This window comes from Urocampus carinirostris, chromosome 13 (assembly GCF_059441175.1).
Source record: "Urocampus carinirostris isolate Australia breed hairy pipefish chromosome 13, RoL_Ucar_1.0, whole genome shotgun sequence".
NCBI lineage: Eukaryota > Metazoa > Chordata > Actinopteri > Syngnathiformes > Syngnathidae > Urocampus > Urocampus carinirostris.
In genome coordinates this window covers 8,861,263-8,876,214 of record NC_142361.1, presented here as the reverse complement: position 1 = coordinate 8,876,214, position 14,952 = coordinate 8,861,263, and the positions used below count along the sequence as shown (strand labels likewise).

General features: G+C 38.9%; 1 protein-coding gene across 1 annotated transcript in view; it reads right to left on the bottom strand.

Annotated features, from left to right (window-relative positions):
• The window catches only part of LOC148353674 (protocadherin-15-like), a 350,912-nt gene that overhangs the window by 317,433 nt on the left and 18,527 nt on the right, over positions 1-14,952 (bottom strand). The window lies entirely within an intron of this gene.

Below are 14,952 nucleotides of genomic sequence, written 5' to 3'. Positions count from 1 at the left end.
AAATAGGACAGTTTGTATGGGCATTGAGCCGTGGAGGTTGACAGTTATGCGTCAAGGGTTTAAATCCCCTCGCGAGACAACAGTGAGAGAAGTGCGAGAAGAATGAGCTGCAGTTTGAAATATGTGCACTTGGTGTCGCCAAAGACAGGCGCCACTCACAAAGCAACTGAAGCTGGATTTAATTTTCTCTTTTCTTTCTTTTTCTTTTCTCTTTCTCTCTTTCTTCCTCCCGCCCTCTCTCTTTCTCTTCCTCTATTTCGCTCTTTTTCTGTCTTACTCTTTCTTCCTTTCTTTATTATTTCTCTCTTTATTACATACATTACTAATACGTGCTTTTATTCAAGTCTCCAAGAGTTACTGTAGCCTTTGACCAGGAGAAGATGTCATCAGGTGGTGTCCAACTGTCACTGGGCATATCCACTCTCAACCGAAACACCTCGAGTTGGCTGGCCAGCAATGATGGCCACTCACTGTACATCTTCTCCTGGTCCCCAGCTAAGCTCCTTCCCCATGTTCAAGAGCAAGCAAGAGGCTCCCTCTGTGGCTTCCTCACCCTAAGGGGAGCTGCCTTCCTCTCCTTTCCACTTATTCCCAGAGCTGTCAATTTGTCAATAATTCCCCCGATGTACTTTGGAATATAGTAATGCTCCATAGCTGTGTTGAGGAGATAATCCGCAATTGACCCATATGCATTGGCCAAGTCCAGCCAGACAACTGTTAGCTCTTTTTCTATCCTTGGCCTTATGGATCAACTGGCTGATGATGCCAGACATCCAGGGGACGCTGGGATGCTGCCCTTCTGGATCAATCTGTCGATATACTTGTTCTTCACCATCCACGTAGTCAGCCACGCAGTCATACTCTGCACAAGGACTGGAAAGAAGAGCTTACATTCGAGACTAATAAAATAGAAATGTTCAGTATAAGCCTATGCCAGAGAAGTCTTTTTTCCTGGAGGCACAAAGCATCTAGCAATTCTCTTCCAGGATGTTGGAATTATGCTCTTTATCCAAATTCTCCGCAGCAGTTAGACATTTCTTGTACACCTTGTAAGGTATGGCAATGGGCCCTGGGGAAGATGACGACTGGACTTTCCTCACAACATCCTAGAACTTTCTCCTTAGTGTTGAGCTTCTTATCCATGTTTCACTCCTTCCAATTCTTGGGTGTATGTCCAAGGCTTGGCCCTGAAGAGTGTCACTGTGAATTTCTCTGTGTAAACCAACTGTTTCTTTAGGGCTGGTTAGTCTCCAAGATCGTGCTTCCCCCAGCAAGGTGTTAGTTAAGATGTACGGGATCTTGGTGAACTGAGCACGTTTGACCTCGTTTCTCTTTTTTCTATTCTTAATATAAAAATACCCATTTGATGAACATTAAATTAACAATATTCAGGCACCATAATGGCCTTTATTGTACATTTTAACAACATTGGGATAAAAACACGTACAAGAATAATAATAATAGCAATTTTATATAATTCACTAAAATATTATGAAATAATTATCATGGAAACCTCAGATACGGTGAAAACAGCAACAAATCATAGTGTATAATACAATAATGAAACAACACCATTTCAGGGGCCAAAGAAAACCGTTTCGGGACCGGATCTGGCCAAGAGGCCTTGATTGTGACATATGTGTAGTAAACTATGAATGTATCAATAGTTATCCTCGAACAGGTCTTTTGAGGTTTCAATATATATTTTTTACCAACCAGATGTTGTACAATCCATGAAAAAACTTATTTTATGAGTCAATATCAACTTAACTGAGTGCATGCTAGATAATAACTAAAATATCCGATCAGTTTGTCTTGGTTGGCTTTCTATAAATTGGCTGTTTGTGTTGACCTAATTTTGCGCTGCCACAATTTTAGCTATTAGATTTACGAACGCATCGAATAAAAAGCAATACAAGTTGGGAAATTATCTGCCTTTAATTTTGCTTTAAAAAACTGGCAAGGACAAACCTTTTGAATCACTTTCGAATGAGCTGGAACAGAAATTGTGAGCAAGGTTTTCTGTCAAGACTTCCAAATCTATATTTATATAAATTGTATGGAATTTATCATTGGAATAAAATGGTAAATGTAACCCCATGAAAAATGTGCGGTAATAGTACATTGTTTGAGCATAAAATCTATTTGTATTTAATTTGCTATATTTTAATTATATTCCGAGATAACGCATTAGAAGACATCATGTCTGGTTTTTTTTCGTCTAAGCTGTGACATTATCAGAGGAACACCAGCACCCTAGCAAGACATTATCCATACATTATCCATATGTTATATTTTACCATTTTGTTTTTAATCTTTTTTTATTGGTATTTTAGTTCGTTGTATAGTCTGAATGTACTGTTTACGCAACACAGTGGTAAGTAGTTTGTATGGTAATGTATATGTGAATGTTCAATAAAGCAAAAAAGACAGTATAGTTTTAAGTGTTAAATAGTCAGGAGGTTACAAATGTTTTAAGCAAAGATTTGGTAATTTTTTGGGGAGAATGCCTAGGCGTTGTATCGCTAGGTGGATGTAGTAAGGGCACAACAAAGGGCAGGTTGCCAAGTACGGGGTAACTGGCAAAAAGCAAACAAAAAAAACAAACAAACACGAAGAGCAGCCAACAGGGGGCTAACCGAGGACCGATCAACAACCAGCGACATTGGCTACGGCGACAGATGTTAAGCTGGCCAAGAATGAACAGACCACGGTACACCAAAACTGGCACTAATGCCAGTCTAGCCAATCAAAAACAAACGTTGAGCAGCCAGGCTAACCGGAAACAAACAACACCGCGTGGCAACAGCCACGGGCAAAAAATGCAAACCAGAAACCAAGAAACACAGCAATACCAGCTCCAACCCCAGGCTACCTGATTAAAAACCACGAGCTAAGCAGCCAGGCTAACAGAGAACCAACAACGAAAAGCGGCAATGGCGACAGAGATAAATGGGAAGGCCGATGGGCATAAACAGAGGGACACTGCAAAACCGATAAAATACAAGCTAGCCAGCCTAACAATACAGGTGGGCAGCCAACGAACGCGTCCTGGTAGCAAGCAAAACAGGAAAGCCATCAGAAGCCCTGACACTAACGGAGAGCTAACCAGAAAAACAACGAATAGCCACAATAGCCTAGCTCCAAGGAAAAAAGAGCAATATGCAATCGCTTTTTACTACAATCGTTGTCTGTTTCGGAGGTTGCCTCACATGTTGTGTTAATGGAATTTTGCCATTTTAAAAGTTTTTAGTTCCTTTAATGACTTCACAGCTATACCACAACTCATCATTAAGAGTAAACTTCTAGAGTCCTAGGACGTGTGGTATTTTTCTCATAGTATTTGCATAATTGTGGGAAGGATCACTACACATTCTGTGCCTAATAAAAACAAAAAAATTCTGTTTGGGAATACATTTAAATACTTGCAGTGTGTACTATGCCACTGCTATCAATTTGTTCAAACTTAACTTTTTGTTAAACTTGCTTAACTTTGTATCCCCTGGCAGGTCCACAGCACGTAGTGCTAATTATCCTGCTGAAAAACTGACAGAGCGTGAATCGGCTTTTCCCTGATGGCAGCGAGATTGACCCTAAGTGTGCACTCGAGGAACACGGTGCACTATTTACCCCAATGAATTTTCTTTGCCACATAAGACGTACATCGACAGGGCACCACGAAGACCGACTTTGGAACACAAAAATTTTTGGAAAGAATATTTTTAGAGGTGTTCTTTCAGAATTTTCAGGAAAAAATAAGGAAGTACAACACCAAAATTATGGAAATCTGTTTGAGTTTCAACATAAAAATATAGATGCCAAAATGTGCATTTAGCTATAATTTCTACAATTTAGCTACATATTCTGTTTTTAATATTGGACACCTGCAAAGGAAATTAAATAGGATGCCGGGGTTGTTTATTATTTTTACTCCTATTGGACACTGTTGTTTGGTGTTTTGACTATTACGCACATGATTGGCATTGTCATGTACTGTTCTTTGACATCCACAACCCGTAGAGTTGAACTTCTTTCGTCACCCTGGGTATTGCAAAGAAAGAAAGGGCACAGGGAGGGACTCTAAAATAGGTCGGAATTTTTTCTTTTAATCTGAAGCTTCCCTGTTCTGTTTGCAAGTTCCAAATCTATTGATATCTTCTCTACTTTTTTGGAGTGTCTATAATACTTTAAAGTTATCAACCTACCAAAATTGTACATTTGGCAATAATGCAAAATTGGATTTAGGTAAAGTAGCCAAATTTAAAAAATCCTAAACATGACATTGTTCTAAATCAGAGGCTCGGTGATATTTGTCCACTTTGGGAGTTAGACAGTATTTCCTCCACTTTTTTGGGGGGGGGGAAACACAAGCACCTTGCAAAAATTATATTTTATCAACATTTTGTGCTCGTTTAAAGAATTATCTTTTCCTACTTTATTAAGTCAAGTCAAGTCATGTTTATTGGTATAGCCCTTAATCACAAAGAGTCTCAAAGGGCTGCACACACCACAGATGATTGCAAACCACAGACTATTATGACACCAACCCCTGATCTAAAACCTACATGAGGGAAAGGACAAACTCAAAAACCTCAACATTTGGTAATTTTTGTGGAGAATACCCAGGCGTTGTATCGCTAGGTGGATGTAGTAAGGGCACAACAAAGGGCAGGTTGCCAAGTAGGGGGTAACTGGCAAACAAAAAAAAAAAAACACGAAGAGCAGCCAACAGGGGGCTAACCAAGGACTGATCAACAATCAGCGACATTGACTACGGCGACAAATGTTAAGCTGGCCAGGAATGAACAGACCAAGGAATACACCAAAACTGGCACTAATGCACAAATACCAAATGGGGAAAATGAAGAAACCATGAGAAGGGACCGCACATGAGGTAATCTACTGTTTCATTTTTTTTCTTAAGTAACAAATGTAAACATATGATTTGAACAAGCAAAATAATCTGATAGAAAAAGATTTTATGATAAGATTTTGAAAATAAACTGATGTATAGGGACAGATTTGCTTAGTTTAAGAACGTATTTTCTTAATGTACTTTCAATAATTATCTTTATTACCGGATGGGATATGTTGTTGAATTCCCATAGACAGTTTTATGATCATTTTATTACTGTTTTATGATCATTGTGTTTGTAAAGCAATTTTTCTCTTTAAAGGAAAGTGATGCTGTATTATAAGAAAAAAAGTTTCAAGTGAAAAAAAAAATGTCAAACTTGAATAAATAAATCCAACTAGCCCAGGACATGCAAGTAATAAAGCCTAGACCAGCCGTAGCCCGGCCAATTAACTTGATATGAAGGACCGAGTCCGAAGGAAACCCAATTTTTCATATTTTATCTTTAAGGACTGAGCAGGAGTACTGCTGTCTTTAAGACAAAGAAACAAAGAAAAATGCCAGGTAGACAATTGGGGAAAAAAAAAGAAAAGTCACCTAAAACCTCTAAAACCAACCAACTCCAATCCCATACCCTACATGATTGACAAGGAACGTATGAGTGGTGACAACCAGACAACACCACTTGGTCAAATCAAGCTCATCATTATCTTGAAAAAGGTCTCCCTGGTGGTCAAGAAGGTGAGCTTTAAAAACCAAGAACATGATGAAATGGATGCAGAGGGAAGCTGACAAGAAGCTAGAAGGTGTAAGATCCCTTTTTTTCATGGCACACGTTGCTCTCATGGGGATAAGCTGTGAAATCAACCTTTATAGCGCGCACAAGGCCCAACACTAGTGGGTCTGACTTGCGAAGACAACGATAACATTCAAAGCCATCACTTTTATTCTTCCTGTTCTTTCCCAGCAACTGTCATGTGATTTTCAAAAAAGACGGTGTGTTGTTTTTGCAAACGGTGCCTTAGAAGTCATTTCTATTCTGTTAGCATTGACGCTATGAAGCGACAGAACCTTGTAAGCCCAAAAAAATACCGTGTTTTCTTCACTAAAAGGTGCATCCCCAAAAATGTGTCTTTCGTCGAATATTTTTCATATATAGGGGCACTGCACTATAATTTTCATGAAGTTGAGACTACAGTAAGAGCTACCAACTTTATCTGTATATAACCGTCAACTGTGTGTCAATATCGCTGTGGTTTAATATGTATACTTATGTTAAAGAGCTTGAATACTTTTTTGTCGAAAGTCAAGTCAAGTCATGTTTATTTGTATGGATCTTAATCACAAGGAGTCTCTAAGGGCTGCACAGACCACAGAATATTGCAAACTATAGACTAATTCTATGTGGTTGTGTCAGAAATAGAAACATTACCGGAATTCTATCTATTATTACACCAACCCCTGATCTAAAACCTACATGAGGGCAAGGAAAAACGAAAAAACTTCAACACATAGAAAATGAAAAAATATTGAAAAGGGACCGTGCATGAGTTAACCCCCCTTCCAGGATGACGAGGCCGCAATGGATGTTGCAAAAAGTATAATATAAGACAAAAATAAAATAAATACTGTTTTCTCCATGCTCTAACATTTGTTGGTGAAGAAAAGGAGAGACCGTTTAACCTCCTAGAATGCAGTATACTCTCAGTCGGTAAGGACGTCATCTCGAGGTAAGTTTGACCTTTAGGTGGGTTTATAAAGGTGTAATGCTATTTGGCGGATTTTAATTTTTGGCGTGGGTTCCGGTCCGCACTAACCATGATAACAGAGCTAATTTTTACCTTTACAAGCGTTTTTGAAAAATTTCCAGGGAGCCACCGGGGCTCTAAAGACCCACATGCGACTCAAGAACTACAGGTTTCGACCCCTGTTCTGGGTCTACTGTATGACTCCTAAAGACACATCAAGGAAGTACACAAATGCTAATGATCTCTCTGTCGACAATGTTTATGAACTGCTTATAAACAAAGCCAAAAGTCCAAATTTAAAAAATGGATACATTAATACACCATCTGGAATTATTTCGATAACCCACATAATTTAACAGAGGATTGAAGTATTCATTTTGCTTAGTAAATGAAAGAACAATTCACCCACTTGTTTCAGTCTGTTCCGATAGACTCAAGGATAAAAGTGATGATAATTGCATATCGTTTGTTAATTGCTTGCTAAACTGTGAAAGGCGTTCACGTTAAATCACAAGGCGCCGTTTTCAAACACTAAAAATAATGAAACCTTTGCTGTAGTGGATTAAAAAATCAGAGAGTCAGACTTTTTCTTTTGGGATGGTGTAAACAACCACCAGCTGTGTAAGCGACAGGCCCAGCAATAAGGCTTTCTCATTTAAGTTGGAAAGAAAAAAATGATTTTTCCAAAAAGACTGAAGTCTTCATCAGTCTCGCAGCCAACACCGCAGGTAATAGAAAAGAGAATCAGTCATTAGCTATCAAAATGAGCGTGCGAAAATAGCCGAGTGCACAGAGCGACATAAAACTGTCTGAGTCAGAATTTCAAACACCATTAAAAACAGTCATTCTTCTATCGTCGCAGTATTTAAAAGGACAGTTGTCTTGTATCGAGCATATCTTAAGGGTAAAACATATTCATTCGCTTAAATAAAAACAATAATATTTTAAATAATAAGCAAAATAATATGAGCCATCATATAAATGTGCATTTTCTTCCTTGTGAATCCAGAATTGTATTTATTTTTTGATTAAATGAGTCTCACCTAGAGGGAGCTGACATGATTGTCCGCCCTCTTGTTGCAACGGGTACCCTGAAAAAAACTAAATTTTTTATAGAAAGGCAATGGCAAAGTGGAGCCTCCAAAAACCAATGTTGGCCTCATTTTTAAGCACACTTATTGTTAAAATAACAGGAATTGCAAGCATTTACCAGCTATTCATCCAAAATCCAAGCACTTTCCAATCCTTGAAAGCAAAACATTAAAATTGAAGCGTTTCAAGGATTTCAAGCACTCGTATGAACACTGCACCACACGGTTGATTTATTAAAAAGAAAGAACAGTTAAGGGCTTTTAGAACAGGTTGCAATTTGTTATCTAATGTTTGGGTCCTCTACTGTTCTCCTTGCAAGTTCAGATACATTTATGTCTCCTCTCCTTTTTTTGGGTGTCTACTAAACTATGAATGTATCTTGGGGTGGACCAATTGATTATTTTAATGACCAATAAATAATTTGATTATTTTTTGGATGAATAGATTCATCAGATTTAGTATTTAGTATTCTATCATATAAATCAATAGAAAATCACTTTCTTGTCAATTCACTTAACAATAAACCAAAATACAAACAAAAGTACAAATATGTATGGTATATTTGCAACAAAGTGCAAAAAAAGGAGGCTGCGTTTTGTCGGATCAAGAGGACCTCATGCATCAAAATGCGGTCTCAAAGCGCCCTCTGCCAGGCAAAAATGCTACTCCAAGTTGGCTGCCAAATTAGAGGATGTTGCGCAACAAAATGTGATTCAGATTCAGATTCAGATTCAGATCTACTTTATTGTCATTCTAGTACACGTGTATACAGAACGAAATGTCGATGCATCTGACCCCCACAGTTTCCTTGAATGTACAGATATAAATAATGTTGTATTGTATTTTGGCTACGTGTAGTATTTTACCATAGTGCAGATAGTGCAAGAAGAGTAGCTAACCAGATGTGCAAAATGGGCAGTCAGGTTAACAAGTCAGGTACACAGTAACATTAACACTGTAACAATAACGCTGTAATTACAATAGTGCAGAGAGCAATGTGCAAGGAGTGGCAAGCTATAAAAAAAACTGCCAGTAGTGCAAAAGTCAGATTAGCAGCCGTTTAGATTTAAGTTAACTATATGTTAGATTGACCATTTAACAGTCTAATGGCCAGGGGGACTAGACTATTGCGGAGCCTGGTGGTCCTGCACCGCACACTGCAGTACCTCTTCCCAGAGGCTAGCAGAGTGAACAGTCCATGATGGGGGTGAGAGGGGTCCCCGGTAATGTTTTTTGCATGGGATAGGCAGTGCTTCTGGCCAATGTCCTGAATGGAGGGAAGTGTAGTCCCGATTATTTTCTCTGCTGTCCTCGTTACCCTCCTCACACTACCCCAGTCGGTAGCGCTGCAGCCTCCACACCACACAGAGATACAGTTGGTCAGGATACTCTCTATGGTGCCCCTGTAGAATGTAATGAGGGAGGGTGGGGGCAGGTGGGCTCTCCTCATCCTCCGCAGGAAGTACAGGCGCTGCTGTGCCCTCTTAACCAGTGATGCAGTGTTTACGGACCAGGTGAGTTTGTTTGTAATGTGCACCCCTAGGAACTTGATACTGCTGACAACCTCCACAGCCTTGTTGTTGATGCAAAGTGGGGCATGGTTGGGCTGGTTTTTCCTAAAGTCGACAATGATCTCTTTAGTTTTGTCGACATTCACTCTCTGCTGGATGGAAGTGGTACTACAAGCTTGTCCCCTCAACATCCCAACAACACTACAATGTCACAACGAAAATCAATGCACTCTTATTTGCATTGCAGTCACACAAAAAGCACGCGACACAATGAATCGATGATCAGATCTGTTGCCAACACTCTTAATGACCGAATGTATTGACTCGCCGCTGTAGCCTTAAACGTATCACCTCATGAAAGGCTTGGCATAAAAACAAGAAGAACAACAGTGCAGTTTGCTCGATTAGACTCTCTGTAGTTAGTATTCTACCATGTGCTCCATATCCCTCGTTTTAAGTTGCTCAACACAACACAACATCATCTCGTGGCCAAATATTACACAGAGTCCCCTTAAGTACAAGTTGACTAACAATACACTTCAAATCTAACCACGGCATGACCTCACAACTAGATCAATTTTCAAGGTAAACATACCGGAGTAACAAAACTCCACTCGGTGCAACCAAACCCGAAAAAGGAAACCCAATCTGCAACATAAACACAAGGAACGCAAACACCACTGCGTGTTTTTACAAGAAACCTGCGAGCAAGATCAGACTTAAGGACATTAAACCCAGTCGCAATTCATTACCTACTGTGAGATATAATCAGCAGTAACAAGGGTGGTGCTTTAATAACAACGGGCACGTTCATACCCAGATAAAGATAGCACTCCAATCGGGATAAACATCCAAGTAAACAAATGCCACTAAAACGTATCTATATTGCAATCAGTTAAACAACTAACGCAATGTATTACACATTGGTGCACAGGAGATATATGCTCTCTCCAGTAGGGCAGAATAAGTTACCTTATTCAACTTAAGTCATGTTTATTTGTATAGCCCTTAATCACAAGGAGTCTCATAGGACTACACAGACCTCAGACAATTGCAAACTATAGACTGTTATTACACCATCCCCTGATCTAAAACCTATATAAGGGCAAGGAAAATCTCCAAAACCCCAGCATGAGGAAAAGGAACAAACCTTGAGAAGGAACGACGCATGAGGTAATCCCTCTTACAGGATGACCAGACTGCAATGGATGTTGCAATAACAAACAATAAAATTAAAAATAAAATGTAAAATAATTAAAGGAATTTAAAGTTTTCTAGTGTTGAATTCAAAGATAAGAAGAAACTCAATCCCTCCAGGCCTTTTACATATATAGTGGGAAACAGTACTAGAATAAAATTATTAATGGTCAATCAGGTTCTAGTCCATTTTATTTTTAGTCCTCCGTTAAATTTACATTGTGTAATATTTGACCACTAAATGGCACTGTATTGCCTATCCATCCATCCGATCTCTGCGCCGCGCATCCTCACACACAAAAGCTTCAGCCAAAATTCGAGGAGAAGTACACACCATCGTAAAGCGGTCAATGTAAAATAAACTCAACTGTCAGTGAATTTTTCACTCAAATTTCTAACGAGGTAATTCCCAGGTGTTGAACTTCATTCTCTCTTATAATAACTCCCTCTAGTGGTATGGAAGAGAATAACTGAATTACCGGTTGTTGTTTTTTTTTAATCACGCTTTTATTGGTTTGTCAACATTTGGATAAGTACATATTAATAAAACAATGCAGACAATCTACATGACTTAACATGTTATCAACCAGAGTAAGTTCACAGGGTGTTTTTAAAAAAGTGTATTTTGAATATTGATAATGAATTATCACAGTAAATATATGTCTTTCCCTGTAATAACTCAGAAGAAAATTTGTATTTAAAATAAAAAAGGGTAATCTGCTGGAGACTGTTACCCGAGATATTCTTCAGTGTTTTTTGGCAGGAGATGGATTACAGACTTGACGTATGCTGTATCTCAGGCAGTGCACATATTGAAGGTTTGTGAAATTGTTCACATAATCCACATGATCCACATCAGATTTGGAAGAATAATTCACATAATCTTTAACATTAGTACATCTTAATTTTATTTAACTTAATCATGTACTTCCTGCGGGAAGCACGGCGGCGCAATGGTTAGGGCATGTGCGGCACAGTTCTGAGGTCATGAGATCGAACCTTCCTGTGTGGAGTTTGCCTGTTTCCCCCGTGCTTGCGTGGGTTTCCTCCGGGCACTCCGGTTTCCTCCCACATTCCAAAAACATGCATGTTATGTTAATTGGCCGCTCGAAATTGTCCCTAGGTGTGAATGAGCGAGTGTGTTGTCTGTCTCTGTGTGCCCTGCGACTGGCTGGTAACCAGTTCAGGGTGTCCCCTGCCCACTGCCCAAAGATAGCTGGGATGGGTTCCAGCACCCCCACGACCCTACTGAGGATAAGTGGTGCAGATAATGGATGGATGGATGTACTTTCTGTGATATTTACATATCAAAAGATATTTAAAAAACAATTGTGAAACACCCTGTTTTGTTAAGGCTATGATGAGATAATGATGATGAGATAAGTAACAGGTTTATGATTAGAATTATTTTTATAACATTATTGGTTTATGTGTTCGCAAATACCACGACTTTTCTGTATGTGACTAATGCAGTGTGTAGCAAATTAAGAAAAATAAATGTTCTATGAAAACTAAGAAAATGGGTAGAGGCGATTCAATTTTGATTGTTCCTTGGTTATTTATGGTGCATAAGTGCCACCTGCTGGACACTTGCAGTACCAGCAGGTTATGTGCGCACCTTCTTTTAAAAAGAACATTGTCTGAGAACCCCTTTTGACTTAAAGTGACAGTGTGTATTATTTGACCCCTCGATGTCGCTGTATTGTGTAGTGCAACAAAAACAAGTTCTAAAATGCACAAGGAAGAATACAAACTATGGAGACTAATAGTGACCATAAATACCCATTTTTTTTAAAAATGTTTTGACTAACTTTCCACAGGGTTTTTGTTTTTTTAGCGGTACCCGTGTCAGCAAGACTGTGGACAATTATGACAGCTCCCCCTTTGGTGAGACTCCAGTTGTAGAAATTTGTCAACCTGCGAAAAAAATGCATGGTTATATAATAGTTAATGTGTTTTTTCTTATTTTTCAAATCAATGTAGTTGTTTTTAAGTGCTAAGTAACACACACTATTCCATTCCTCTTGTTGGTGATAGGAATGAGTGGAGAGGTGTTGTAAAAGGGTAGAGGGATGTTTGGATGCGTTCTAAGGGATGGGCAGGGCACCTGTATGATGCGGCAGGGGTAAACCAGTGAAAGCTGTCGGGCCCTGGTGCTGAACAAAAGAGTTTGTTGTGTCACCCTGACCTGAGTGACATGGCCACTATCGTGTGTCCTGTATCATCTGAAGGGACGAAAGCATGACCAACTTGGGTGCCGAGGTGCTTAACTTGTTTGGGTGTTTGGGCATTTGTGTTGGCCATGGTCCAAAAATCTCTGTGTGTGTTTTTTACTATTTTTTTCCCCCTTTTTAATTTTTTTGTTATTGTATGTGTTGTATGTCTGTCGGCAACCCCTCGTGAGGGATATGGCCAAGGTGGATAGATTCCATTTTAAAAAAAGGCAGTCTTAAATGCTACTATGAAAAAGTTGAAAAAAAAAACACTTTTATCCACTTTTATATGTAATGTTCGATGTTTGGCAGGTCTATAGTTCATTCAGTTGTTTATTTAGTTTTTCTCATAACTATATTTTTAAAGCATGTTTGCTCACTTTTATTTATTTCAAAAAATGATAATTTTAGTTAAAGGTGCTGTCCATAATTTGAAAATGTTTTACTCGCTGAGGCCATCTACTGGCTTAAGTCATCATTGCAGCCCCTTTCAAGGTCCCCTTCTTTTTTCATCTTTTCTGGGGTTTGGGTTTATTTTGGACCGTGCTTAAAACAGGCCTTTTCCTACTTTCACCATGCTACACTGACAAAAAAATATATATTTTTGCTTAAACATTCTCATTTTTACTTCGGGACAGTGTGTACTATTTAGGGCCTTCGAATGGTAAAAAACAAAAAACGATATTACTCATTTGTTAAGGCTATGATGAGATATTGATGATGAGATAAGTAACAGGTTTATGATTAGAATTAGAATATGTCGAGAAAGTAGTATTAATTTTACATAACATAAAGCTCTCCTAGATGGAGCTGGTCTGATTGTCCGCCATCTTGCTGCTACGGGAATCTAAAGTACTAGGGATATTCTTGCTGGTTATCAGTATGAATGGCTACTTAATGATTGAGTATCTGTCTGAAAAAAGAGCTATCAAGGTGGCTTTGCATTTTTTAATGACGTATTATATCACACTTTATACATAAGTGACCAAAAGTCACCTTATCTCCTCCCGAAGCATCAGGTGAAAGCAGAGCGAATGCAACTTGATCAGAGCCTCCTCAATTTATTACGTCGGGCTGTGAAGGAAGAGAATATTTCACACCTGTTTATGTAATATACCTGTAGACGGAAATAGATTTTCTTACTTTTTTTCCTTGGTTTGAAGTACAACTACAGAGGAGGAGGAAACATGAAACGAGGGCTCGCCTGTTTGCCGAGACTTCTCCAATTGTATGCGGAAAATAAAGAAAGATGACACTCTCATTGCAATGGCGTCTGGTAGGAACTGGAGGCAATGAATTATCTGTTTATTTCTCACTAGCGGAAACTTATGTATAACAGGTAGCAAGACTAACGACCTTTACGTTTAATCCGTCATACTTCAGATAGAGTGCATATAAAAAGAATACACCCCTGTTAAAATGCCACAATAACTGAATATGTCTAGTGGTACAAATAAAAGGGAAGTGAAAATAAGAAACTGAAATAATGCTGTCGAACACTCTCTTACAACAGAGGATGTTGTTGTGTTTATGTGAGGTGCCTTTGTTCAAACTCAAATTATTTTTTTCTAGTAGGCTGTATTTATTCCTGAACAACGTGCATCGTTCACACCTAAAAAAGGAACTCAAAGGTATACACGAGGTTTTGGCTGGAGCCCATCCCAGCTATCTTCGGGCAGTGGGCAGGGGACACCCTGAACTGGTTTCCAGACAGTCGCAGTGCACACAGAGACAGACAACTCAGTCGCCCATTCACACTTGGTCACAATTCCGAGCGACCAATTAATCTGACATGCATGTTTTTGGAATGTGGGATGAAACCAGAGTGCCCGGAGTAAAATGACTTATGCACGTGAAGAATATGCAAACTTCACACAGGAAGTTTGATCTCGCGACCTCCTAACTGTGGCGCACACGCGCTAACCACTGCTCTACCGTGCTGCTATTTTCAGTCATAATAACAGAGACGAGTGTAAGAGAATAGAGCAAACAGAAAGCTGTCTTGAAAGATATAGCACAATGAGCAGAACAACATCTGGAATCAGACTTTAGAGGACAATAAATGAATACAACTTAATTTGTATGTCCGTTTTGTGTTCGTAGTTTACGTTTTTAGTTAATGATCGACACGTATTTAACAACGTTTGTCACGAACATGCTTCATTTTAGAGAGAAAATGAAACAAAATGCATGCAGATTTTAAAGAAAAGGTAAAGGGGACCTTGGTTATACAAGAATGCATGTTATCATTAATATGGTTACATTTATATAGATTGTAACCCAATTAGGTTGTCCGGGTTCATAATAAACAGATCACATAAAATCCTTTTAAATGC